This window comes from Macaca mulatta, chromosome 14, assembly GCF_049350105.2.
Source record: "Macaca mulatta isolate MMU2019108-1 chromosome 14, T2T-MMU8v2.0, whole genome shotgun sequence".
Lineage (NCBI taxonomy): Eukaryota > Metazoa > Chordata > Mammalia > Primates > Cercopithecidae > Macaca > Macaca mulatta.
Genome location: NC_133419.1, coordinates 16,298,018 through 16,325,771, shown reverse-complemented (window position 1 = coordinate 16,325,771; position 27,754 = coordinate 16,298,018). Strand labels below are relative to the sequence as shown.

The window sequence follows — 27,754 nt, the reverse complement described above, 5'->3', positions numbered from 1 at the left end:
ACAAAGAAGGTCATTATATAATGATAAAGAGGTCAATTCAGCAAGAAGCTTCAATAGTTATTAAGTCTATATGCACCCAACATTAAAGAAGCTAAATATATAAGGCAAATATTAATAGATATGAAGGGAGAGAGAGATTGCAATACAATAATAGTAGGGGACTTCAACACACACTTTTTTTTTATACTTTAAGCTCTAGGGTACATGTGCACAACATGCAGGTTTGTTACATATGTACACGTGTGCCACGTTGGTGTGCTGCACCCATTAATTCGTCATTTACATTAGGTATATCTCCTAATGCTATCCCTCCACACTTCCCCCACCCCACGACAGGCCCCAGTGTGTGATGTGCCCCACCCTGTGTGCAAGTGTTCTCATTGTTCAATTCCCACCTATGAGTGAGAACATGCAGTGTTCGGTTTTCTGTCCTTGTGATAGTTTGCTCAGAATGATGGTTTCCAGCTTCATCCATGTCCCTACAAAGGACATGAACTCATCCTTTTTTATGGCTGCATAGTATTCTATGATGTATATGTGCCACATTTTCTTAATCCAGTCTATCATTGATGAACATTTGGGTTGGTTCCAAGTCTTTGCTATTGTGAATAGTGCCACAATAAACACACGTGTCAATACCCACTTTAAGAAATGGACAGATCATCCAGACAGAAAATCCATAAGAAAATATTAGACTTAACTACACTCTGGATCAAACGGAATTAACAGACATACAGAATATTCCATCCAACAGCTTCAGAACACCCTTTTTCTCAACTGCACATGGAACATTCTCCACAATAGATCATATGTTAGGCCCCAAAAACAAATTTTAAAAGATTAAAATCATATCAAGTATCTTTTGTGACCACAATGATATCAAACTAGAATTTTTTCTCATACCAACAGTGAATTACCTGAAAAAGAAATCAAGAAAACAATCCCACTTACAATAGCTACCAAAATATATATACTATGAATCAACTTAACCAAGGAGGTAAAAGATCTGTACACTGAAAACAATAAAACACTGATGAAATATATTTTTAAAAAACACAAATAAATGGAAAGATATCCTGTGTCTATAGACTGGAAGAATTTAATATTGTTAAAATGTCCATGCTACCTAAAGAGATCTAGTTTCAATACAATCCCTACCAAAATACAAGTGACACTCTTCACAGAAATAGGAAAAAAAATGCAAAATTTGTATGGAATGACAAAAGATCCTAAAGAGCCAAAATAACCTCAAGAGAAAAAAACACAGTTAGAGGCATCACGTTACCTGACTTCAAAATATATTACAAAACTATAGTAACTAAAACAGTATGTTTCTATCATAAAAATAGATATCTAGAATAAGCAGAAAAGAATAGAGGGCCCAGAAATAAATCAATGAGTTTACAGCCAACAGTGTTTTGACAGAGGTGCCAAGAACACACATTGGTGAAAGGATATTCTCTTCCATAAATGCTGTTGGACAAAAAAGAAAATTTCAGGCCAATGTCTTTGATGAACATAAACACAAAAATCCTCAACAAATTACTAGAAAACCAAATCCAGCAGCACATCAAAAAGCTAATCCACCATGATCAAGTAGGCTTTATTCCTGGGATGCAAATTTAGTTCAACATAGGCAAATCAATAAATGTTATTCACCACATAACAAAAAGAGAACTAAAAACAAATCATATGATCATTTCAATAGATGCAGAACAGGCTTCCAATAAAATTCAACATCCCTTCATGTTAAAAACCCTCAACAAACTAGTCATCAAAGAACATATCTCAAAATAATAAGAGCCATCTATGAAAACTCCTTGGCCAACAGTGAATAGGGAAAAGCTGCAAGCATTTCCCTTGAAAACTGCAGCAAGGCAAAGAGGCACTCTTTCACCACTCCTATTCAACATGGTACTAGAAGTCCTAGCCAGAGCAATCAGACAAGAGAAACAAATAAAAGGCATCCAAACAAGAAAACAGAAAGTCAAACTATCTCTATTTTTAGACTATATGATTGTATATCTAGAAAACTGCATAGTCTCTGCCCAAAAGTTCCTTGATCTGATAAACAACTTCAGCAAAGTTTCACAATGCAAAATTAATGTACAAAAATTAGTAGCATTTCTATACACCAACAAGGTCCAAGCTGAGAGCCAAATCGAGAATGCAATCCCATTCAAAATGCCACAAAAAGAATAAGATACCTATAAATACAGCTAACCAAGGAGATGAAAGACTTCTACAATGAGAATTATGAAACACTGCTGAAAGAAATCAGAGATGACACAAAAAAAATGAAAAAACATTTCATGCTCATGGATAGAATTAATGCTGTTAAAATGACCATACTGTCCAAAGCAATTTACAGATTCAACGATATTCCCATCAAACTACCAATGACATTCTTCACAGAATAAGAAAAAGTATTTCAAAATTTATACAGGTCCAATAAAGAGCCCAAATAGCCAAAGCAATCCTAAGCAAAAAGAACAAAGCTGGAGGCATCACATTACCTGACTTCAAACTATACTACAAGGCTGCAGCAATCAAAGCAGCATGGTACTGGTACAAAAAAAAGACACATAGACCAATGGAACAGAATACAGAGCACAGAAATAATGCCACACACCTCTAACCATCTGATCTTTGACAAAGCTGACAAAAACAAAGCAATGGGGAAAGGACTCCTTATTTAATAAATGGTGTTGGGATAACTAGCTAGCCATATGCAGAAGATTGAAACTAGACACTTTCCTTACACAATATACAAAAATAAACTCAAGATGCATTAAAGATTTAAATGTAAAACTGAAAACTATAAAAATCCTGGAAGATAATCTAAGAAATAGCAGTCTAGGCATAGGACATGGCAAAGACTTCATGATGAAGATACTAAAAGCAATTGCAATAAAAACAAAAATTGACAGATGGGACATGATTAAATGAAAGAGCTTCTGCACAGCAAAAGAAACTATCAATAAATAGACAACCTATAGAATGGGAGAAAATATTTTCAAACTATGTATCTGACAAAGGTCTAATACCCAGAATTTATAAGGAACTTAAATCTACAAGAAAAAAAAAACTTTAACAAGTGGGCAAAGGACATAAACACTTTTCAAAAGAGGACATAAATGTGACCAGAAAGCATATGAAAAATGCTCCACATCACACTCTAGAAAGCAGTTTAGTGATTTCTTCAAGAACTTAAAACAGAATTACCATTTGACTCAGCAATCCCACTATTGGGTATATACCCAAAAGTATACAAATTGTTCTACCATAAAGACACATTCACACATATGTTCATCATGATACTATTCACAGTAGCAAATATATGGAATCAACCTAAATGCTCATCAACAGTAGACTGGATTTGTAAAATGTGGTACATATATGCAATGTAATACCGTGCAGCCATAAAAAAGAATGAGATCATGCCCTTTGCAGCAACATGGATGGAGCTATCAGTCATTATCCTAAGAAAACTAACACAGGAACAGAAAACCAAATACCTCATGTTCCCACTTTTTAGTGGGAGGTAAATTTTGAGTAAATATGGACACAAAGAAGGAAACAACAGACACTAGAGCTCACTTCAGTGTGGAGGGTTAGAGGAGGATGAGAACCAAAAAACTACCAATCAGGTACTATGCTTATTACCCAAGTGATGAAATAATTTGTACACCAAACCACCATGATACACATTTTACCAATATAAGAAACCTGCAAATGCAGGTTTAAAACCTAAAAGTTTAAAAAGTAAATAAACATTAAAATTATTTTATTGTTCCTATAGTAACCAGGAAAGCTTTTAAAATACTGAGGCCTGTATTCAAAATACTGATGCCACAGATTACCATTTAATTGAGCTTTGATTGGGCTAGAGCATTAAGACATCTTCTTGAGCTATCATGCCATATATTACCATTTCAGTTCTCCACTGAGATTCTTCACTAAAATACAAGGTGGTGGTCTTAAACTCTCAAGCTCTTCCAACTCCAACCTTGTAAGATTCTTGCTCCGGCCTCTAGCATCCTCCTCCTTCTGTCTTTGGGTCCCCTGACAACCATGCACCCCTCACACTGTGGTGCCTCAGCTGGCCCTACCTTCTCTGGATTCTGGTTCAGCCCCTGACTGGCTGCCCATCATCTCCCAGCTAAGTGATAAAAGTACTTTTACCATGGGGTGGTTATCTGCATTTTGACAGAAGCCTTCTAGAACTCATGCTCAAACCCTGCATACTCACATAAAGGCCTGGGTGCTGCATGACTCTAAGCCTCATTCTGGACCTTGCTAAGGACTGGGCCTGATTCATGCCTGGCCAAATGATAAAACACTACGGTAATGTCCAATCTCAGTAGGGAATATTCTATTTCTTCCCTTAACACCTCAGATTTATTAGAATGATGGAAATCAAGTAGGCAGTAGAGCCTCTCCAAAAACATTTCACGGACTTGGCTACTTCCACATATAGTCAGCGCTACAATAATTAAGGAAAAGCAAGCTTGAAGAAGTCAACTTTTCTGACTTAAATAGTCCTATAAAACATAAAGCAACAAAATTATTGAAAAATTTTTGTACAAGTATTTGAAATTTCTCTTTGACACAGGAGCTCCGAGTTAGCTCTAAAGCCATTTCCCTAAAGCAAATGTGCAGACACTGAACTGCATGTAATTACCAGGTTGTGCTTTCACAGTGGCACATTGTCTGGTGTGGCTTTGAAAGCTCATGAAGAAATGGTAGAAGGGATGTGGTAGGAACACTCATCCCAAGTCACTGTTACAATATCTCTTTGACCTTCAGCATTGACCTTCAGCATGGCCTCCTCACAGCATGCTCTGGCCTTCTCCACCTCTGGGCCTCCTTTCACACTGCCCCACCTATTTAAGTGTCGTTTCCTTCCATCCCCGCTCTGCTGTCTCTACCATTCTCTCTTTTTTTCAAATCTATTTCAAATGTTGTTGCCTCTAAGGAGTCTTTTCTGACCTCTCTGCTGGAAATAATATGAGCCGCCTCTTAGCTCCCACAGCATGCTACCTCTATCTCCACTATGACAACAAGAAATTATCTTCCTTTGAAAAAAAAAAAAAAAAAAAAAAAACCTCTGTTCAAACCCTGCACATTCTCATAAAGGCTTGGGTACTGCCTCATTCTGGACCTTGCTAAGAACTGGGCCTGATTAATGCCTGCCCAAATGATAAAACACTACGGTAATGTCCAAACTCAACAGGGAATATTCTATTTCTTTCTATATCTACGTTAGCAACCTCTGAGATAGTCTCCAGTGATACCTGCCTCCTGGTGTGCATGTTCTGTTATCCACTTCACTTGATGCCCTGAGTGTGAGCAGGACTTAAAGACTCCCTTACAGTAAATAGAATAGTGAAAACGTTATGGGATGCCACTTCCAAGAGATTAGTAAGATTAAGATACAAAAAGACTCTGGCTTCCACGCTGAATAAATAATCAATCTCTCTCTCTCTCTCTCTCTCTCTCTCTCTCTCTCTCTCACACACACACACACACACACACACACACACACACACACTTTTTATAACCTGTCTCCCTTTTTCTCTCCCTCTCTCTCTCCCTCACCACCCTTCCTTTCTTTTTCTTTTTTATTACACTTTAAGTTCTAGGGTACATGTGCACAACTTGCAGGTTTGTTACATATGTATACATGTGCCATGTTGGTGTGCTGTACCCATTAACTCATCATTTACATTAGGTATATCTCCAAATGCTATCCCTCCCTGCTGCCCCCACCCCACAACAGGCCCCAGTGTGTGATGTTCCCCTTCCTGTGTCCAAGTGTTCTCATTGTTCAGTTCCCACCTATGAGTGAGAACATGCAGTGTTTGGTTTTCTGTTCTTGAGATAGTTTGCTGAGAATTATGGTTTCCAGCTGCATCCATGTCCCTACAAATGACATGAACTCATCCTTTTTATGGCTGCATAGTATTCCATGGTGTATATGTGCCACATCTTCTTAATCCAGTCTGTCATTGATGGACATTTGGGTTGGTTCTAAGTCTTTGCTATTGTGAATAGTGCCACAATAAACATACGTGTGCATATGTCTTTATAGCAGCATGATTTATAATCCTTTGGGTATATCCCCAGTAATGGGATGGCTGGGTCAAATGGTATTTCTAGTTCTAGATCCTTGAGGAATTGCCACACTGTCTTCCACAATGGTTGAACTAGTTTACAGTCCCATCAACAGTGTAAAGGTGTTCCTATTTCTCCACATCCTCTCTAGCACCTGTTGTTTCCTTTTTAATGATCGCCATTCTAACTGGTGTGAGATGGTACCTCATTGTGGTTTTGATTTGCATTTCTCTGATGACCAGTGATGATGATCATTTTTTCATGTGTCTGTTGGCTATGTGAATATCTTCTTTTGAGAAGTGTCTGTTCATATCCTTTGCCCACTTTTTGATGGGGTTGTTTGTTTTTTTCTTGTAAATTTGTTTGAGTTCTTTGTAGGTTCTGGATATTAGCCCTTTGTCAGATGAGTAGATTGCAAACATTTTCTCCCATTCTGTAGGTTGCCTGTTCACTCTGATGGTAGTTTCTTTTGCCGTGCAGAAGCTCTTTAGTTTAATTAGATCCCATTTGTCAATTTTGGCTTTTGTTGCCATTGCTTTTGGTGTTTTAGACATGAAGTCCTTGCCCATGCCTATGTCCTGAATGGTATTACTTAGGTTTTCTTCTAGGGTTTTTATGGTTTTAAGTCTAACATTTAAGTCTCTAATCCATCTTGAATTAATTTTTGTGTAAGGTGTAAGGAAGGGATCCAGTTTCAGCTTTCTACTTATGGCTAGCCAGTTTTCCCAGCACCATTTATTAAATAGGGACTCCTTTTCCCATTTCTTGTTTTTGTCAGGTTTGTCAAAGATCAGACTACTGTAGATGTGTGGTATTATTTCTGAGGGCTCTGTTCTGTTCCATTGATCTATATTTCTGTTTTGGTACCAGTACCATGCTATTTTGGTTACTGTAGCCTTGTAGTATAGTTTGAAGTCAGGTAGCATGATCCTTCCAGCTTTGTTCTTTTGGCTTAGGACTGTCTTGGCAATGCGGGCTCTTTTTTGGTTCCATATGAACTTTAAAGTCATTTTTTCCAATTCTGTGATGAAAGTCATTGGTAGCTTAATGGGGATGGCATTGAATCTATAAATTACCCTGGGTAGTATGGCCATTTTCACAATATTGATTCTTCCTATCCATGAGCATGGAATGTCCTTCCATTTGTTTGTGTCCTCTTTTATTTTGTTGAGCAGTGGTTTGTAGTTCTCCTTGAAGAGGTCCTTCACACCCCTTGTAAGTTGGATTCCTAGGTATTTTATTCTCTTTGAAGCAATTTTGAATGAGAGTTCATTCATGATTTGGCTCTCTGTTTGTCTGTTATTGGTGTATAAGAATGCTAGTGACTTTTGCACATTGATTTTGTATGCTGAGACTTTGCTGAAGTTGCTTATCAGCTTAAGGAGATTTTGGGCTGAGATGATGGGGTTTTCTAAATATACAATTATGTATATTTAGAAACATCTGCAAACAGGGAAATTTGACTTCCTCTTTTCCTAACTGAATACCCTTTAGTTCTTTCTCTTGCCTGATTGCCCTGGTCAGAACTTCCAACACTATGTTGGCTAACACCTAGACAGCAGCCTGTGAGAGACCCTGAGCCAGAAGTTCTCAGTGAAGTCACATCTGGATTCTTAACCCATGGAAAGGCAATAAATATTTCCTATTTTAAGCAACTAAATTTTGTGGTAATTTATTACACAGCAATAGAAAACTAATATAGTAACCAATCAAAAACGCCTTTCAGATTCCCACATTTTTAGAAGGACCTTATCCATTCCTTCCCAGTATCTGTCCATTATGCCATAGACCACTTATTAGCCTTCATTATTCTTCAACAACCTACTACTTTTTAAGGAATATGCTAGAGAATTAAGCTCAGAATTTGATTATTCCAGTGAACACAACTCTTTTCCAAGAAGCTCAGAATTTCATTATTCCAATGAACTCAGCTCTTTTCCAAGAAATTGTATAGATATCCAAACTTCAGAAAACTCTCTCATTAAAATATAGTCCCAGTGAAGTTGCAACAAGATATATTTTTTATATTTTTATATATTTACTACCCTAATTATTCTATTTGCTGGTCCATTAATTCTGATAAATGTATATTTCATATTAATTGGATTGAACTATGGGAAGAGGAACAAAGTCTATTCAAGTCTCTGCTCAAATGTCCTAATTTGGATGGGAAGTAAATCTTGTCATAAAGTCAAAGATCTTTCAGGAGAATCACTTGGTGGGGGTATTAGCTGGCATTTGTAACATCCTTTTCACCTATTCATCATGTTCTTCCACAAGCCCCAGCATGAGCATCACCGGGAAGTGACTTCAGTTGCTGAAAAGCAGGGGGCTTAGCCCTTTAGGAATGTCCCCTATGGTGATGTTTATCTCTTAAAGGTCATGGCTGCTTCTGGAAGAAGAGATGCTATTGTCATTGACACTGACTCTATTAATATTTCATCCAAGTCCTGCAAGGCTTTCTCCTGTGTCTGAATTCCTCATTGTTTTGGTTTTGACATTAGGTCAATTCATTTTGGCCTTCAATTTCCTGAAAATTAATTTATGGATTTTTTAAGTCAAATCAACAGTAAAAGCACTTATTGTGTATACATCTGCTAGGTACAGTGGGAGTTGGAGGAAAAGACACAAAGATGATTAAAACCTGAGATGATTTCTACAAATTCAGAGTCTGAATAGCTTTGAATAAACGTTTAGAAATAGTTCTATGCTCAAAGACCTCAACTATCACTAGAGCAAGAAACTGAAGACCTAGCATGCTGATTCCAACTCTGTCATTCAACACTGCGTATGCCTGGGCAACTTACTTTTCTTCTCTTAGCCTAAGTTCTCTCATCTGTGCAATAGAGAATTTTAAATTTAGAACAGGATGCTGCAGCAGGCAGAATCCTAGAATGACCTCATGAGATTCCTGCCCCCGATATACACACCTTGTGTAACCCCCTCTTTGTGAGTGTGGGTTGGACCTATGTATACGATGAGATTTTGCTCTCATTACAGAGTTCTATTATGTGGCAAGAGTGAAGAGATTTTTGCAAATGTGAAGTCCCAAATTAGTTGATTTTGAGATAAAAGGGAGATTATGTGACTTCATCAGTTAAAAGCTCTTAAAAGAGGAACTGGGCCCCTCCTGAGGAGAGAGATACTCCTTAGGCCTGGAAGGACTAAGCTGCCATGTTATGAGAGGGCCTGTGAGACAGTCGTGTGATGAGGATCTGTGAGCAGTGGCGTCTGGAGCTCAGAATGACCCCCAACTGACAACCTGCAAAAAAAACAAGAACCCTCATCCTAAAACTGCAAAGAAATTAATTCTTCCAACAACTACATAAGCCTGAAAGAGGATTCAAGTTCCAGAAAGAAACATGGCCCAGCCAACACCTTCACTGCAGTCTTGTGGGACCTTGAGCAGAGGACCTAGTTAAGTCATGCCCAGATGCCTGACCCATGGAAACAGTGAGATAACGAACATATGTTTTTATAGACCACAAAATTTGTGCTAATTTGTTATATAGAAATAGAAAACTGATATAGATTCTAGACACATTCCATCTTGCCCACTAACTCTAATGATTGATCATACCTGCTTGGAGCAATATATTGAAAAGAATTCTAAGTCTGCATCTAAGGTCAGTTACAAAAAGTGTCATAATTGATTAATAATATCTACCATGAATATTTTTCAGTGAGGACTCCTCTGAATGCAAGCCACAGAAAACATGGCACAAATTGACTTAAGCAGGGAGGAGTGTTTTGTCCTGCCAAGCCAGAGGCTGGAATTACCCCAAAAGCAGTAGCAGGGAAATTTCCACAAGGGAGTTCCCCAAATTGTCCTGAGATGGGGCTGGTTGGGATTCCAAAGAAAAAAATACTAAACATCAGGATGATCAGTACAAAGCAATTATTAAGGGAACTTGCAGAATGCTGCAGCAACCTTTGAGATGGACAGAAAGAAAAAAGAGGCGCACTACCTAGGTATGTCTGCAATGAGGATGTCAGGGTATGGAGTTTATACAAGTGTTTAAGAAATTTGGCTCAGGACCAGGGCCAGTGTGTTAGTCTTTTTCATGCTGCTGATAAAGACATACCCAAGACTGAGTAATTTGTAAAGAAAAAGAGGTTTAATGTACTCCCAGTTCCACATGGCTGAGGAGGCCTCACAATCATGGTGGAAGGCAAAAGGCACATCTTACATGGCAGCAGGCAAGAGAATGAGAGCCAACCAAAATGGGAAACCCCTTATAAAACCATCACATCTCGTGAGACTTATTCACTCCCATGAGAACAGTATGGGGGAAACCACCCCCATGATTCAATTATCTCCCACCAGATCCCTCCCTTAGCACATGGGAATTATGGGAGCTGCAATTCAAGATGAGATTTGGGTGGGGACACAGCCAAACCATACTATTTAGTTTCTTTCAGTGTTTCGGCAACAACCTAGATACCTATGTCAGCACCTGAAAATTTTCAAGGCCCCAATTTGGGTTTGAGCCTGCTGAGAAAAACCTGCAGCTGGATGGGTCTCAGAATGGTCAAGCACTCTGTGATTTTTAAGGAAGGACACAGAAAGAAAGCAGGGAGAACTGGGGGAACCTACAATGGGGAAGGATCATTAGATCTGGCATTTACTCAGCAAATACTTACTGAACCTCCACTGTGTGCTGAACATCATTCTAAGCACTGAAGTTGCAACAACAATGAAGTCCCTGCCTTCAGATTTCCCACGTCCATGGCTTATAGAAATGAAAATTCCAGGGATAGAGTTGATTTCAGGCAATGGTTGAATCCAAGGGTTCAATATACTATTTCTGTGTTAAAGCCCCTTTAGGCTTCAAGATTGCACCCTTTCTGCTCCACATCCCATGGAAAAACGTTATTTTTTATATCTGCTTCCTCAAGCAATAAAGAAAACTCCCTCTTTACTGATCTTGATTGGATAGACTTGGGTCACACACCCACCCCTAAACCAGTGACTATGTTCTGGAAAAAGGAATGACCTTATCAGTTAAGCTGGCTCAATTCTTCAGCCCCAAAGACAGAAATGAAGTGTGCTCCACCTAATGCACCTGGTTTGCGGCTGCAGAAGAGATGATTCTTGAGTAAGCTATCAGAGTCCTGCCACCAGAAAAACAAAAAATAATCAACATCCACCACAGAAAAGGAGTGAAGAGTGGCTACAAATTCACCACATGTTTGGTCTTTAGGTACAAGATGATCCCTAAAGTCCTTTAAAATTCTAAAATTGAATACTACATATTCTTGTACTTTTAATAAATTTTATTGATTTGTAATGTTAAATGAAATATATGTTCAATGTAATAGAAGAAAAATCAAATGATGCAACACTCTAAAAATCAGAAGGCAATGTTCCCCAAGAACCTCTAACTACCCTACACCCAACATCATAAAAACCATCCTGAAAACATGCCTGTCCTTCCTGTGGCTATAATTCTACGTGCCAACTTTATTTGGCACATATTTGGGGTACACATAGACTTCTGGAAGGAAGAGAAGGATAGACATTCAGGCTCTGGAGAAAAGACTCCAATACCCCAGTGGCAAGATCATGGAGGAAGTCACAGATAGTGAGAGAACATTCCTGGACTACTACACCAAAGCCAAAGAGACCCCTACCTTTCCAACAAATGCCCATCTGTTTCCTCAATATTTAAGGAATCAGGGTGGCAAGGATCTCAGCCCCAAGGTGCCTTCTCTGGTGATTACATAGTATGATGGAAAGAGCGTGGAACATAAAATCAGTCAGACACAGGTGCAAATTTTAGCCACTCTCTAATTCATCTCTGCCACTATCTAATTTTGGCTCTGCTACTATCTAATCCTGTGTAAGATCACAGGAAGTTTACCATATTCCTCAAAGCTCCAGTCTCCTCATCTATAAAAACTGGAATAATGATACCCACCTACTAGTCCATGTATGACTGAGTGAGATAACAGCACAGATGGCAATACCTAACAGGCACCTACGAATGAAGAGAATTAATGCAGAATGAGCCTGCATTGTGGACTGGACTGGAAGTCAAGAGTCCTAGTATGCAAGTCCATCGGTTATTCAAGATGTTCTGTACAGAGCAGTTAAGACCTTGGACTCTGGAGCCAGACTGCCTTGGTTAGAATCCCAACTTCATCATTTTCTGTATTAAGTGGCTGGAATTTTACAAGTTACATGAAATTTAAAGTTACTTGAATATTCCATGTCTTGGTTTCTCTCTCTGTAAGATGACAGTGATAATAATCATCCCTAATTCATAGGGTTGTTGTAAAGATTAAATAAGTTTAATAAATGTGAAACACTTAGAATAGTGTGTAATGCATTTTTTGCACTCAACAAAGATTTGCTATTATCATTATTATGCATGTATTCAATACACATTTATTGAAAATATATGTTCCAAGATCTATGTTAGATGCTAGAATTGCATAAATGTATATATGTCAGTGTCTTCCATGGAAGAGCTCAACACAAACACATAAATAGATTTTTTTGTTGTTGCAAAATGAGATCACAATTACAACAGAAAAATGAACAAATGCTATGGGAGCCCAGAAGAGGGAGCCTAACATTGGAAGAATGAGGGAAGACTTCACAGAGGGGAACATTTAAACTGCACCTTATGCTGATAAGCCATTTAAACAAGAAGGGCAAAGGGAATTGGGCCTGCGAGTAAAGCCATAGAAAAATTAAAAACAGCTATATATTAGAAGCATTCTGCTGAGTGAAAAATAAAAGTAATAGATTTATAACACTACACAATTTCTGTAACATACAGCCTTGCACACAAAATGACAAGCTACATTTTACAAAACACCTATAAAAACACATGGAATCACAGCGGAGAATCATGTTGTTGTTTTTTTTTGTTTTTTGTTTTGTTTTGTTTTTAATTTATTTATTATTATTATACTTTAAGTTCTAGGGTACATGTGCATAACGTGCAGGTGTGTTACATATGTATACTTGTGCCATGTTGGTGTGCTGCACCCATCAACTCGTCAGCACCCATCAACTCGTCATTTACATCATGAAGAGCATAATTAAAATGTAAAGCGAGAGAAAGACCATCACTCGCAACGGTGATAATGTACCATGATCTGAAAGAAAGGGAGAGCAGAAAGCAGGAGGGAGGGAGGGAACACAGAGACCAAACACAGAATATGTGAGAATTTGCCAGTAATGCATTGCATCTGAAATTCTGAAAGGGTCAGATCCCTGCTGATAGAAAGAAGCATCATGTTATTTCATCTAAATTCTCAAAAATAATGTCAGAGGCAGTGTATATATGCATGCACACATACATACACACAAATACACATATTACATATGAATGGGGCAAAAACCTACTTGAGCTACCAGCAAGGAGTGAGTCAGGAAGGGGTAACTTGCCTACCAGACCCTGTTATGAATTAGAAATAGGCATCTCTTCTCCCGAACAGACACAGCTTGTGACAGGGCACACAGCTCAGCCAGCAGACTGCAAGCTGGATTTTAGCACCACTCACACGCTCAGCAAGGGACCTTTGTGCAGAACACAATGGCACAACCCTAAGAGATGGCCCTGCAGTGGTTATTCTCTTTCATAGCCTCCAGAGAAAAACTGAACAGGTTTAAACAACACGCAAGATCAGGAAGCAAAGGCACGGGAGGTGCAGATGGTGAGAGCATCTTTTATGGGCAAAACCAAGAGCCCTTAGCCTCAAAGCAGAAATGTTGTCAAGCTCAGCTTCCCACATCAGAGCATCCCCTGGGCTTGGGAAAGATTATCACTTGCAAAAGAACATAACATCCCATCATCTTTAAATTAAATGTCTACAGTGCTACTCTGGGAATGTCCAGGTCAGCACACGACTCTTTAAACTCAAATTCTTTTCCCTCTGGCCAAGGCAACTTGACCCAAACACTGCCTCTCTTATTATAAGATCTTCATAGAGATGTTATACCATGTGTTCTCCATGTTGAGGAATGACTGGACATTAGCATGCAGCAAAGGAAGAAGAGGGTGATGAAGAAAGGAATATGAAGAGATTAACAACAACAAGCAACTTGAAATGCTAAAGAACAAATCTTAATCGAAATGGCTTACGGACATGAAAGGAAGAATTAAAACTTCTTAAAAAGAAACTTTACATCTGACAATCATGTTACAGCATACAAGGCTGGTGCTTTTACAACCACGAAATCATGGGATCTTCATAACAATCCTGTAAAATCGGTATTAAAATCATAAAATGTGCCAGAGGAGGAGGAAGGGAAGGGGCATCACAGGACAAGGGGTGGGAAGATTCAAGTCTCAAGGTAGGGAGGCCACGGCCAGCTTCACCCAAAGAGAAAGTATTTTTAACTCTACAGATACCCAACAGGCAATATAAGATGGATATTAGGGTCATAGAATCTAGAGACAATTGGAACTGAAGTCTAAACAACTGGCAGGAACTTAGACAAGTCCATTAATTATTCTAAGCTTGCTTCCTCATCTGCAGAATGGAATAATAATAGCCTCATCATAGTGTTACTGTGAAAGGTAAATGTTTATAACATGCTTACTAAAATGCCTGTTTTATAGTAAGTGCTCAAGAAATAGAAGCTATTATTCATTCATGTATTCAGAAAATATTACTGAGTGCTTATTTTGAGCCAGTCACTGGTCCAAGCTCAGGAATACAATGTTCAGCAAAAAACAGACATCGTATTTGTTCTCATGAAGCATATACTTTAGTGGGGTACAGTGGTAATAATGATATAATTGCTAAAGTAAATATTATTTGTGAATTCATTTCTAAGAACTACAAAATTACACAGTGCCAAATGATTGAAAAACTGACCTAGTTTAGAGAGATTTAGTGCAGGAAGGATCAAGAAACAATAACCTGTGAAAGCAAAATTTGAGTTGTGATCTGAAAGATGAATAGAGGCTAAGAAATAAAAAGCACTCTAAGGAGAAGGACTGCCATATTTAAATGCACTGTGATTGGAAGGGGCACGACACAGTCTAGGAGCTGGACAATGAGTGTGGCTGAAGTATCAAGATAGCAAGGACGAGTAGCTCAAGATGAAGACAGGATAAAGAGGAGTGAATAGGCAGGGGCAGCCCCTTGTGGGCCATAATGGGAATCGATGAGAAGCTGCCAAATGATTCTCAGTCTATTGGAATTGACTAATCAGGAATGTGAGGAAGAGAGAGATAGCATGTTCACATGAAGTTTAAAATATGGTTCCTGCTATTTGTGTGGAGAATGGATGAGAAGTAAAAGATAGAATAGATACTGAGAGAATTGTTTTGCCAGTGTTCCAGTGGTCCAGGCTAGAGACAATGATGGCTTGATACGGCAATAGAAGAAATGGCACAAAGTAAAGGAATCTGAGATCTGTTTAGTAAGTAGAGTTGACAGGATTTTAGGATGGATTGAGTATGAAAGTTAAGAAAGAGGGGAGAATCAAGACTGTCTCACAGGTTTCTGGAAATACCAGTCACGTGAAGATGTCTCAATTTAGGGGAAAGATAATACATGAATTCATTTGTGGCTAAGTTGAGGCTAAGATGCCTTTTGAGATGTCCAAGTAGAACGTTCATGCAGACATGTGTCTAGAGCTCAGAGAGAGAGCTAAGTTATGGATATGTATTTAAGAGTCTTTGGCATAGAGATAGCATGAGTTAGATCAAATAGGGTGAGAATATAGAATAAACTTTTTTAAAAAGAAAGGTTTAGGGACCTAGGACAAAGGCTTAAGGAATTTCAACCTAATGATTAAGCAGTGAAGGATACACCAGCAAAGAAAGGGAGAAAAGGAATGTTCTAAGACAGGAATAAAACACACAAAAAAAGTAGAGTAACAAAAGCCAAGGGAATAGAAAGTTTGGAGTCAACATTATTAAATGCTGCTGAGAATTATGTAAATTGAGTGTTATAAATCACAGGTCTATTTGCTATTCAACAGCTCACAATTGCACACTTTTCATCAAGATGGAAAAATTTTAAGGCTTAAAATTTTAAATCATTTGCCTAAGTTTATGTAGCCAGGAAGTGGTGGGTGGGGTTTCAAACCCAAACCTAGTACCAAAGCCTTTTCTATGGAGGCTCCTTGGGCCTCTCTACTATCTTTTTTAGTGGTTAGAAAGCACTTCCTCACAATGGCACTGTGACCTACAAACTGGAGGACCCTGACACTGAAAATTTGGCAGCAGTATCTTTCTTCTCTCTTCTCAGTAGCCGCACACCTCAACAGAATAAAACCATTTGTCTTTAGATCAGTAATTGGTGGAGGGAATGCCAAAAGAGACATGATAAAAGGGACAAGGGTGTTGTGGCATATGCCAGGACTTAACTCAGTTGTACCCGTAATTTCATCTTGAGCCTAGACTGGCAGAAGGTGCACCTGTGAAGTTGGTAGAACATCTTATTGCAGCCCCTTTACAGAAGGGGCTGCAGAGAATGCTAGAGAGAGATGTTTAAAAAGTAAGAAGGAGCCTGTTCCAAAGAATTCAACTAAGAAAAAAGTCTTATCCATTAGGATGAAGTCACATTTCTAAGTTTAGCATAGTAGTTATTACTCAAATCCATTCCCACCCCAACCTTCTAGGTGACAAGAAGAGACAAGACTGGATAGCAAGTTTGAAAAAAACATTTTATCATTTTTTTCCTCCTTTTCACACACACAGCTTCTCTCTCAATTCCTGCCTTAGAACCAGTAAGAACATCTTATTACCTCTGTTTATGTCTGTCACCCCATGAAGCCCAGGACTCCCGGCTCATCTCCATTCACGAATTCACTAGCTCTGGTGTCTGTGTGGCTCCATCCCATTTTATAAACTCTTCTTCTACCTTTCTGCCTCTCCTGAAATCATTTCACTACAACTCGGAGCTTAAGGTCTCTCAGTACATTTCCCTGTGTCCTAAAGCTCTTCCAGTAACATTTCCTTCACCTTCTTGCACTAGCTGAAAACCCTGGCTCTTCCTCGAGGACACTCTAGCCCTCTCAAGGGCTATGTTCTATGTTTTCTTTCACTCCTCCTTCCATTGGACCTGGACACGGGGTAGAGACCTCCCTTACTACTTTAATAACGCTGTAAGACCATCCTTCCTCCTTCCTCACCAACAAAAAAAATCAAAGCTTTGAATATCACATCATGAAACTCTGTCTCCTACTACCCCTGTTTGTTTCGTTCCCTTACCCACGCCTCCAAAGTCAAGTTCCTGCCCCCAGTTCTCAAAGATGCTCCTAGATTAGTGCCATCATTTTTTTGCCACACAACTCCTGTCCTGTCATAGGCCTCATAGGTCCATCCCAGGGTGAGTACCGACCTGTTGTCAGCCTGGATGCTCCCGCAGAAGGTGTTTGGAGACCCCTGTTGGGAGTTCTCACTCCATCAGGAAGGACAGGATCAGGGACCTGCTTAAAGAGGCCATCTGGCTGCTTTTTGGTAGAGCAGGTGTGCTGTGCTGGGGGCAGTGTTCTTTGTCCAGACTGCCTGGACTTTCCGGAGCCAGCAGTCTGGGAAGGCTGAGTCAACAGAACCACAGAGATATCAGTTGCCCCGCCCCCTGGGTCTCCATCCCAGGGAGAGATCAGAGTTTTGTCCTTGTAACCCTGGCTGGTGTTGCTGAAATTCCCACAGGGAGGCCCCACCCAGTAAGGAAGAATGGATTGGGGTCCCGCTTAAGAAAGCAGTTTGGTCACGATCTGGCACAGCAATGACCTCTACATAGATAATTCCAATGGTCAGTGCTCAGTCCTGATCTTACTTCAGTTTTCATTATCATGTAACACAGATGGTGACTCTTTTCCTCTAAATACTGGCATTGTTTGGCCTCCGGGACTCCATATTCACTTTGTTTTCCTCTGACCTCTCTGGCTGCTCTTTCTAATCTTGCTTTGCTGGTTCCTCCATATGACCCTGACCTCTAAATGAAGGAGAGTCCTGAGAGTTAGCCCTTCGACCTCTATTTTATCCATCTACATTGCCGGCTTTAATACCATTTAGATGTCCATGACTTCCAAATGTATATAATTTATATACCTAGCCTTGGCCTCTTCCCTTTTCTTCCCTTTAGTCTAGATTTTTTTTTCTAATTGAGACAGAGTTTTGCTCGTTGCCCAGGCTTGAGTGCAATGGCGCCATCTCGGCTCAACACAACCTCCGTCCCCCGGGTTCAAGTGATGTTTCTCCTTTCTTAGCCTCCCGAGTAGCAGTGATTACAGGTATGTGCCACCATGCCTGGCTAATTTTATATTTTAAATAGAAATGGAGTTTCTCCATGTTGGTCAGGCTGGTCTCAAACTCCCGACCTCAGGTGATCTGCCCGTCTCAGCCTCCCAAAGTGCTGGGATTACAGGCGTGAGCCGCCATGCGCAGCTAGTCTAGATCTTAATACCCAACAGCCTACTCTACATCTCTACTTGAATATCTAACAGACATCTCAAACGACACATCTACTAAAAATCTCCTAATATCCCCCCTAAAACATGCTCCTCCCACAGCATTTTCCATCTCATTTAATGGTGAATTCATCCTTCCAGTTGTTCAGGTCAAACACACTAGAGTCATCCTTACATCCTGGTTTTCTCTACATCTAATCTGTCAGCAAATTATTTCAGATATATTCTCTTCTTTTGCCTGTATCTTCAAGATATAAATACAATTCTATTGCTTTTCACCATTTCCATTGTTACGTCCCTTATCTGAGCCAAGCTACCCACTGTATTATTGAAACAGCCTCCTAACTGGTCTCCCTGCTTCTGTATTTGTCCTCCTACAAGCTATTCCCCACACAAAAGTCAAAGGATCGTGTTAAAACAAAAGCAAGGTCTTGTCTCCCACTACTTTAAACGCTCCAATGAGTCCTAGGCCAAGGTCCTCACCTTGTGCTCCAGGATGCTGCACAGTAAGACCATCACTTCTCTGACCCAGCATTTTCCCTCTCCCTCACTCTTCCAGCAATGTTGACTTTATTCAAATGTCGACTTCTCAAGGAGGCTTTTCCCAGACGTTCTATCTAAAATCCACCCTCCTGCACATACTTTCCTATTCCCTTTCCTCAGATGAAAATTGTTATCATTTGCTGTATATTTTAGTTGTATTAAACATGGAGCTTCATGAAGACAGGAATTTTTTCTGTTTCCTTTATCACCATCTCTCTGGAGCATAGAACAGTGTCTAGTACACAATAAGAGCTTAATACATGCATTAAGTGAATGGATGAATGAGGAAACTGAGTCTCCAGGAGATTTAGTAATTTCCCCCAGTTGCAAATTTGGTAGCTAGTAAGTGTCAGAGCCGGAACTCAACCCTCTTTTTAGTGCCCCCATGCTTCCAAGATGGCAACTTGGAAAACTCTTCATCCTTGTTTGGAGAGGCTTCTCAAGGTTCCCATTCTTCCTGACTTCTTGTAAAATATTCATAATTCTACACGAAATAAGATTTCCCAGTGCCACTGCTGTGACTTCCCCCTCATCTTTAATTTAGCCAATCTAAACAAACAGGACAAAAAAATGTGCTGCTGATCTATTAATAGAGAAGCAAATAAACAGCTCCCTAAATTTCAAGTTGCAATTAGCAATTCCATAGAGCAAAGGGATTTTAGATAAATTAAGATAGCTCATTTTTGGGCTCTGCTGCAAGTATTAAGGCCACTAAGAAGACCATGCCTTATTTAAGCTCACAGGGCCATTGGGAAATAAAGGCTCATTCATGAACACTGAACTTAACATAACCCTCCTCTTCAAGGCACAATTACCTAGAAGTTCAGTGTTCTGACTGGCCTGCAAGTTATGTATTCTTATGAATAGAACTTACACATTTGCTCAGCACTAAACTGTGTGCAAGTTACTCTCTTCTGTTGAGAGATGGATGTGAAGCTAAAAATAACATCATTTTTTGTGCATATAGTATTGTTGGGTTTGAATTAAGGATCTTAGAGACAATACATCATTTCATTCTTACAGTAGCTCTGCAAAATGGTATAATTTCCACATTATGACTAAGAATGCTAGGTTAGTTATCTTCTCAAAGCCCTAGAACTAACAAATCTCACAGTGAAAATTTCAATCCAAATCCCTCTGACTTCAAATCTCAACCAATGTGTCAGACTGCCTTCATTTAAGATGATGATTCAGACTTATCTCTTGCCTCCAGGAATTCAGATTCTCACCAGAAAAAAATGGAATAACACCTAATTCTGGCTTTAAAAAAATACTGGAATCATAGATGCTAATCAGGAAAAAATCCATTCTGAAAGGAGTTAGCTAATAATCTTCTATGTATGAGGTATTTGAATCATGTTTGAATTATAGGTAAGGTTTAAGAGGTTGATATGGACCAAAAGGAATTCCAGGTGGAAGAGAGTTTACTTGACAAAAGACAAAATCTTGAATGAACTAAAGCAGCAACCTTCGTAAGTATAAGATTCTGAAACTACAGTAACATCCTCACTCTCCAGAAGAGATCAATAACTGTACCCCAAAAGGGAAACTCAACTACTAAACTCTCACATGCATTATCTGCTTGGAATTGTGAAAGGCATTTTAGGCAAAGTGCCCAACCCTAAGTCTCCACTTGTCCTGATGTCCTCCAATCTTCTTGTCTTCATACAGAACTTCTGCCTGGCTGATAATCAATGAGTTAACAACCTGCTTTTAAAAGCTAAAAGCCCCAGGAAAATTACAACCTATAAATCACAACTCACTTTGTATTGATCTATTCACTTGGCTTCTTCCTAACCCAGCTGAAAGCAAGCATCTGATGCACAAGAGTATTGATGTGGAGGGAGGAGGGGGGAAGAAAGAGGAAGAAGTAATTCTAGAACCTGGGGTAGACCCTAAGGGGCAGGTCTGAGTGGAGTCCTGAGTGCTCAGACACAGGAAAGAATGAGGCAAAAGGTAAAAGAAGGAAACAATTACAAGGGATGAAACCACACTCAAACTGACTTAAACAAATTAAGGAAGTGATTGGATGATGTCTCTGAGCTAAACTCAGGCATGTTTGTACAGTGGCTAAACTTGCAAGATTGGTCATCAAATTGCCTGAGTTCAGATCCATCTTCAAATTCTTACTCATTGTGGGACCTTGAGCAAGTTACTGAACTTCTCTGAGCCTTACTTCCCTCATCTGGGTGAAGGTACAATAATAATAACACTTTATAGTTTTATTGTGGGAATTTAGTGAGGTAATGCATGTGCTATGGGTTGAATTGAGTACCCCAAAAATATGTATTGAAGTCCTAACTCCTAGTACCTCAGAATGTGACCTTATTGGGAAATAGGCTCTTCATAAATATAATTACTTAAGATGGGGTCATACTAGAGTAGAATGAGCCTTTAATCCAACGTAGACTGATATCCTTTTAAGAAGAGAAGAGTCACAGAGGTAGACTCAAGGGGAAAATGCCATGTGATAATAAGGCAAGAGATTGAAGTGCTATCGCTGCATGACAAGGAATGCCTGGGTCTACCAGAAGCTAAAAGAGACCAGGAAGGATTCTGACCTACAGATTTCAGAGGGAGCTATTAGTCTGTTTGGGCTACCCTTAAAAAAAAAAAAAAAATACCATAAACTGGAGAGCTTAATCAACAGAAATTTATTTTCTCACACTTCCGGAGGCTAGAAGTCTCAGATGGTTTGGCAGAGTCAGTTTCTGTTTAGAGCACTCTGTCTGGCTTGCAAATGGAATGGTCACTTTCTCGCTGTGTCCTTATATGGTGGTGTGGTGGAGGAGAGATGGGTTTCTGGTGTCTCTTCTCTAAAAACATTAATCCTGTCAGATCCAGACCCCTTCTTTTTTTTTTTTTTTTTTCTTTTTTTTAAGACAAGTCTCACTCTGTCACCAGACCGGAGTGCAGTGGCGCTATCTAGGCTCACTGCAACTTCCGTCTCCTGGGTTCAAGCGATTCTCCTGCCTCAGCCTCCAGAGTAGCTGGGACTACAGGCACGTACCACTATGCCCAGCTAATTCTTGTATTTTTTAGTAGAGATGGAGTTTCACATGCTGGCCAGGATGGTCTTGGTCTCCTGACCTCATGATCTGCCCGTCTCAGCCTCCCAAAGTGCTGGGATTACAGGCGTGAGCCACAGTGCCCGGCCCAGACTCCATCTTTATGGCTTCATTTAACCTTAATTACTTCCTTATGGGTCCTATGTCCAAATTCAGTCACATTGAGAGTTAGCACTTCAACATATAAATGCAAGGGGATGGGGGGACACAATTCGGTTCATAACGGGAAGCATGAACCTGCCAATAGCTTGAATTTGTACTTCTAGAATCCAGAACCATGAAAAAATAAATTTCTGTTGTTTAAGCCACCCAGCTTGTGGTACCTTTGCTATGGCAGCCCCAGGAAACCAATACAAGAAATGCTTAGATCAGTGCCTGGTACATAGTACGTATTTAATATATGTTAGCTGCTACTATTACAACTCAGGGACAATTCAATCCTGTTCCTCAAGCAATGTCATTAGAAATTTATTTCTCTTTCTCTCTCAGCTTGTTTTCCTCTGACATGGCTGAATTCTCAGGTCAACTCTCCCTCATGTGAAAGCCATTTTAGGCAACCAACTTGGCAACTGCCTGGGAACTCCAGCCAACCAACTTGGCAACTGCAGCGAAAGGACACATTTCTTTCCCTATAGATCCAGCAAAAGTCCTGGGACTGACTCTCATTGGCCTGGATGAAGTCACATGCCCTTCCCTGAGCCAATCACAGTAGCCAGAGGGCTTCAGCGCCTTGACCAGACATGCCTACCCTGCAGGCATGACTGGAGTCAACTCCACCTGAACCACAAGGACTAAGAATAGAGATAAGCGGTTTGGAAAAAGAAAATTAGGCTGCTAATATCAGATGGAACATCAGACATCAGAAGGCTGAAGAGGCATAAACAACAGATTACTACATGGGATTTTAGTGAACTGAAGTTTATAAACAGGATCTGTAGATCCTGAGGTTTCCACTGTGTTCACAATACTATACTAGTAAAACTTATTGGTTGCAAATGCAAACGACAGAAACCAGGATTAATTAACTTAAACAGAAAAATTATTTTAGGGAGTTTCTGGTAGCTTGCAATGCTGAAAGGAAGGCTGGAAATCAGGCTTAAGCAGGAATGAGCAATGCTAACTCTGGCCATGATTTTTACTGTGTTCCACCAGCCAGAAGACAGAGAAGATGGACCCCTTTGTGTCTCATCTTGCATTGGTGGCAAGAGGAGAGGCTATTCTATCTACTTATTTGGGGACCCCCCCCCAAAACAAGTAGGGTATTTGGATATTGGTTTGACAAAGAGAAAGATATACAATAATTTTCTACTTAATGACAAGGAGAAAATAGTTATGAATAGAACAAGGCCTTATTGTCTTCCACAACCTGCAATCGAGGTAGGGAATGACTTCTTTAGAACTAACGAACACTCAAGGCAGAGCGCTCATACAAGGCCCATAGAAGGTCATCAATGAAGAAATGGGGAATGCTGCATGAGACAAGTGTCAGCAAGAGAATGGGGATGATTTTGACAATAGCAGAGGAGCAAGAGTTAGGATAGAAAGAGAATTCTAGAAGTGACAGCATGAGCAAAAGCATGCAGAAAAATAAAATCCAGCACATAAAAGAAGGAAGACTTTTTTGAATTCAAGAAAATTGTTTTTACAGCAGCATCTCAGTGCCTCAAAGATTATCTTCAAAAACAGCTGTTACCCAACAACTACTTAAAGCTTGAAATAAAGGAAAACATTCCCACGCCAACTCTGCACTCTAAATAGAAGCTGAAAAGATACAAAAATACCAAGACCACTATGGCAGCCTCATTTGAAGCTTTTTATAAAACGAAAAGTTCTGTGGGCTCCTGAAAGGCTCACTCCTCCTCTTCACACAATTGTTCAGTCTCTCCTGAGCCCCCACTGTCAGGATGGCAGGGAGGGAACTGAGGGAAAGCAGCCATCTTGAACCACAGCCAGCCTGCAATTCCTCTGCACCCATGTAAGTGTGCTCTTCCCAGGGGCAAGGACTATGATAAAATAAGATCATTTTCACTATCCTGCATTGGTTGTTTAACATGGCTAGAACTATCCAAAGCGTCACACAGGTCATGTCATTTCCAACCACCCCATCAAGTGAGTGGTGCTCTAATCCCCATTTCACAGATGAAGAAATTGAGCCAGAGAGAAGTTAAGTCATAATATGCCCAAGGTCATTTAGGGTGTCTCATAATTCTCCCTCTCATACTGCACAAAAGAATAGTCACTGAAACCTCTGTAGTATTTTAGAGTTTGTGAATGCTGGTGGAGGGACAGAGAAGGAGTTTATTAATAATCGCAATGTGCCAAATTTTGTGCGAAGCACTCTACAGATCCTAGAAATATAAAAACAAACAAACTCTATTAGGTAAATGCCCAATATGAATATATTTAATGCTAATGAACTATACCTTTAAAAAATGGCTAAAATGCTAAATGTTATGTTATATATATTATACTACAATAAAAAGAAATCCATCAGGTGGTACTATGTGGCATGTGAATGCTCTAAATGCATTAGCTCATTTAAATCCTCTCAACAGCCTTGTGAAGCAGATGTCATTGCTATCTCCAGGTGACAAATGAAGAAATGGAAGCTCCAGAGGTTAAGTAATTCACTTGGTTAGAATCACCCATCTAGTACATGCCTTCAATTAGTACTATGAGTTACAACATTATTACTCTTGTTGGTGTTTGCTAGTATCATTAATAATTGATAGTATTGTTATTAGAAATAATATAATAATAATACTGTTAGTACTAGTAGGATAGATTTTAGAGGCAGCAAATGTGCTTTTGAATGCCAACTGTACCATCCACTAGCTGTGTCATCATGGGCAGGTTACTTGATCTCTCTCTATCTGTTTGCTTATTTATTAAGGAGGGATAATCATAGTGCCTCTCTCATAGGGTTGTCAAGAGGACTGAAATGAGGTAATCAGGTATGGGTGCTTAGAGCAGTGCCTGGAAATCATAGGTATTAAATAAAATACTACTGGTACTATTAAGTTTTTTCAAGAGAGGAATTAAGCTATGCAACTTGCCCAAAGTCACATGACTAAAGGAAAAGGTGGAGGAGAGGTTCACACCTTTGTTGGCCAAGGCAGAAGGCGGCGGACGTTTACCAAGGTCAGCAGCCACACTTCCCACAGCCACCAGAGGCCCATTACAGAGGGAGGTCTAAAGAGATCTTAGATCACTGAAGACTTAGACGTCTTACTGGGTAAGGACCTCTTTGATAAATCTGGAGACGGTTAAAGTGAAGACATCCTCACCACAAAAAAATGCACACATGTGAAATGATATAAACTTACAAAAAAAATGTCTAAGGTTTTTGGATCCCTGAGCATTGCCCACCCCATCCAAGGAGTCCTCTGGTAAGAAATTCTACCCTGGAGAACCCTGCCCAAATCCCACTCCCACACTGTACTCATTTAGAAAGAAAACTCCCGAAAGGTCGGGACAGCAGTTCTCGCTTCTGCTTCTGATTCATTAAACCTGGTGTAGGATGCAGGGATATAAATTTTTAATAAGGCTTTCTGAGAGATTCTGATGCAAGGAGCCACTATACTCTGAAAATCACAGCTTAATGGAACTTGCTCAAAGTTACCCAGGTAAAGGAGACCAAGACAGGATTGGCCTTAAGAAATGGCTCTGCCTGCAGAGTCCAAACTCCAGTGAGTGAGTTCTCTTTCCACTTTGTGCACAACCTAAAAATATTTTCAAATAAATTAAATTTTTAAAACTTTTCAAAATTGCTCCATAAAGAAAGAAATTCCACGTAGAGAAAACTAGAAGAGAACATGTCAGGATATTAGTAATAGTCTCTGGGAAAACAGAATTATAACTATCTTTTCACTTTTATATGCTTTTTTATATTTTCTGATTTTCATACAATAAATATATATTCTATGTAAGACATCTTTGAAGGTAAATCTTATGCTTAATATTTATTTTTATATTTTAGTTTCATGGACATTGTCTTTAGAACATTAACCCACTTAATTTCTATTTTTCCTGGCTCCTTACTCTTAAGAAAGGAGATAAGTAGGGGAAATTAAATACATTTACTTGAAAGTGAACCAAAGTAAAGATAGGAAGGAAAAATGTGCTTGATTAGCCACTCTGTGAAGAATTACAGAGACAGACCTAGAATTTCTGAACTACTCTATCACCCTTGAAGAGAAAAAAAAAATGAAGAATACAGCCTTGGATGACGTAATAAAGCGTATGTTTTCAAATCGTTGGTGCTTTTATAAAAATGCCATTAGGAAGAAGGTCAGGAAGACAGAAAAACGCCTGCATCCTGGGAGTGTGATAACAAAAGAATGATGATCAAGCCTTACATCTGTCTAGCACTTACCACTTTTCCAAGCCCATTTATAATAATTAGCAATTGGAAAGAACCCAAATGGGCAACAATAAGGGAACGGCTAAACAAACAGTGGTCGATTAACTCAGATGGAATACTTCATAAAGAGAGACAATGGTGAGCTTGCAGACTGAGCTGATACTGGAAATGTCTATATGACCTCATGTTAACTAAGAAAAAAAAGAAACACAAAATAGTGCCCTGGGGACTTCAACAAGGCATTTTAAAAGGTCTATCACATTAGCTTCTTAGACAAGATGGAGAAATAAGAACTGCATTGTTTATTAGAGAAAAGAGCTGACATCAAATTCTGGCTCTTCCAGAAACTAGCTAAATAGCATTAGAGAGGTTAGGGGCAATTCCCTTTTTATATACATAATGCATTTCTGACTTCAAAATTTTTTTAGAAAGCCTGAGTTAGGAAATTACATGTCACAGGATTTTTCAAAGACAAAAAAAAAAAAAAAAAAAAATGTGAGACCTCTAATACATCTTGCCTTTTTGAGACAATCTTTTTGGATTTGCTTCTAGCAATGTATTTAATTTTTAATTTGACTCTTTTCTTTCCAGTTGAAACCAAAGTATAAAAGCTTTAAGTCCAAAGAGAATTCACCACTTTTGGCATTTCCAGTAAGTTTTATTTAAGTCTCAGTTTGCATTGAGTATTATTAAAATATTAAGTCCATTATCACCAATGTTAGAGCTTACGTTTTTTTCAGCTCCTACACAAATCCAGTAAACCCCGAGTCGGGCATTGTGTTCACAGCTTTTGCAACAGCAGTCCTGGCCTTGTTCCGCAGAACATTTCTGTGTCACAGATCCAGTAAATAATAAAGTTAAATGTATGCAAAAGCTCTGAACACAATGCCTGAAACATAATTTGTTCTCAATTGAGGTTTACTAAATTCTATTTTGGATGCTAGCATGTAGATTAATATCAACAAATAATGGCGCACACAGAATACTGCTTTACAAGTTGAACAGTGTTTACCTAGCAGGAGACTTCTGCTAACAAGCAGCAAGGATCCTGGCTTTGCTTGCCATAGGATTTTTAGCCCTGCCTCAAGAGAGTTAGACCATCAAATTTGTGAGTGGCAAAAAGCCAAGAAGGGGAGCAAATATTTTAGAACATAAAATAAACATCTAGGATAATTTGGTCAAGTCCTGAGTTATGGTTTAAACATACCAGGATGAAAGTGAATGCAAGGAGCTGGGTGTGGTGGCGCACACTTGTCCCAGGTATTCAGGAGG

General features: G+C 39.3%; 1 protein-coding gene across 1 annotated transcript in view; it reads right to left on the bottom strand.

The window, feature by feature from the left end:
- The window catches only part of OR5AP2 (olfactory receptor family 5 subfamily AP member 2), a 244,724-nt gene extending 227,013 nt beyond the window's left edge, over nucleotides 1–17,711 (bottom strand). Inside the window, exon 1 of the mRNA XM_077960650.1 lies at nucleotides 17,434–17,711. The gene's annotated coding sequence lies outside the window, so the exon portion shown is untranslated. The remainder of the gene's footprint in view (nucleotides 1–17,433) is intronic.
- Between the last annotated feature and the right edge of the window lie 10,043 nt (nucleotides 17,712–27,754).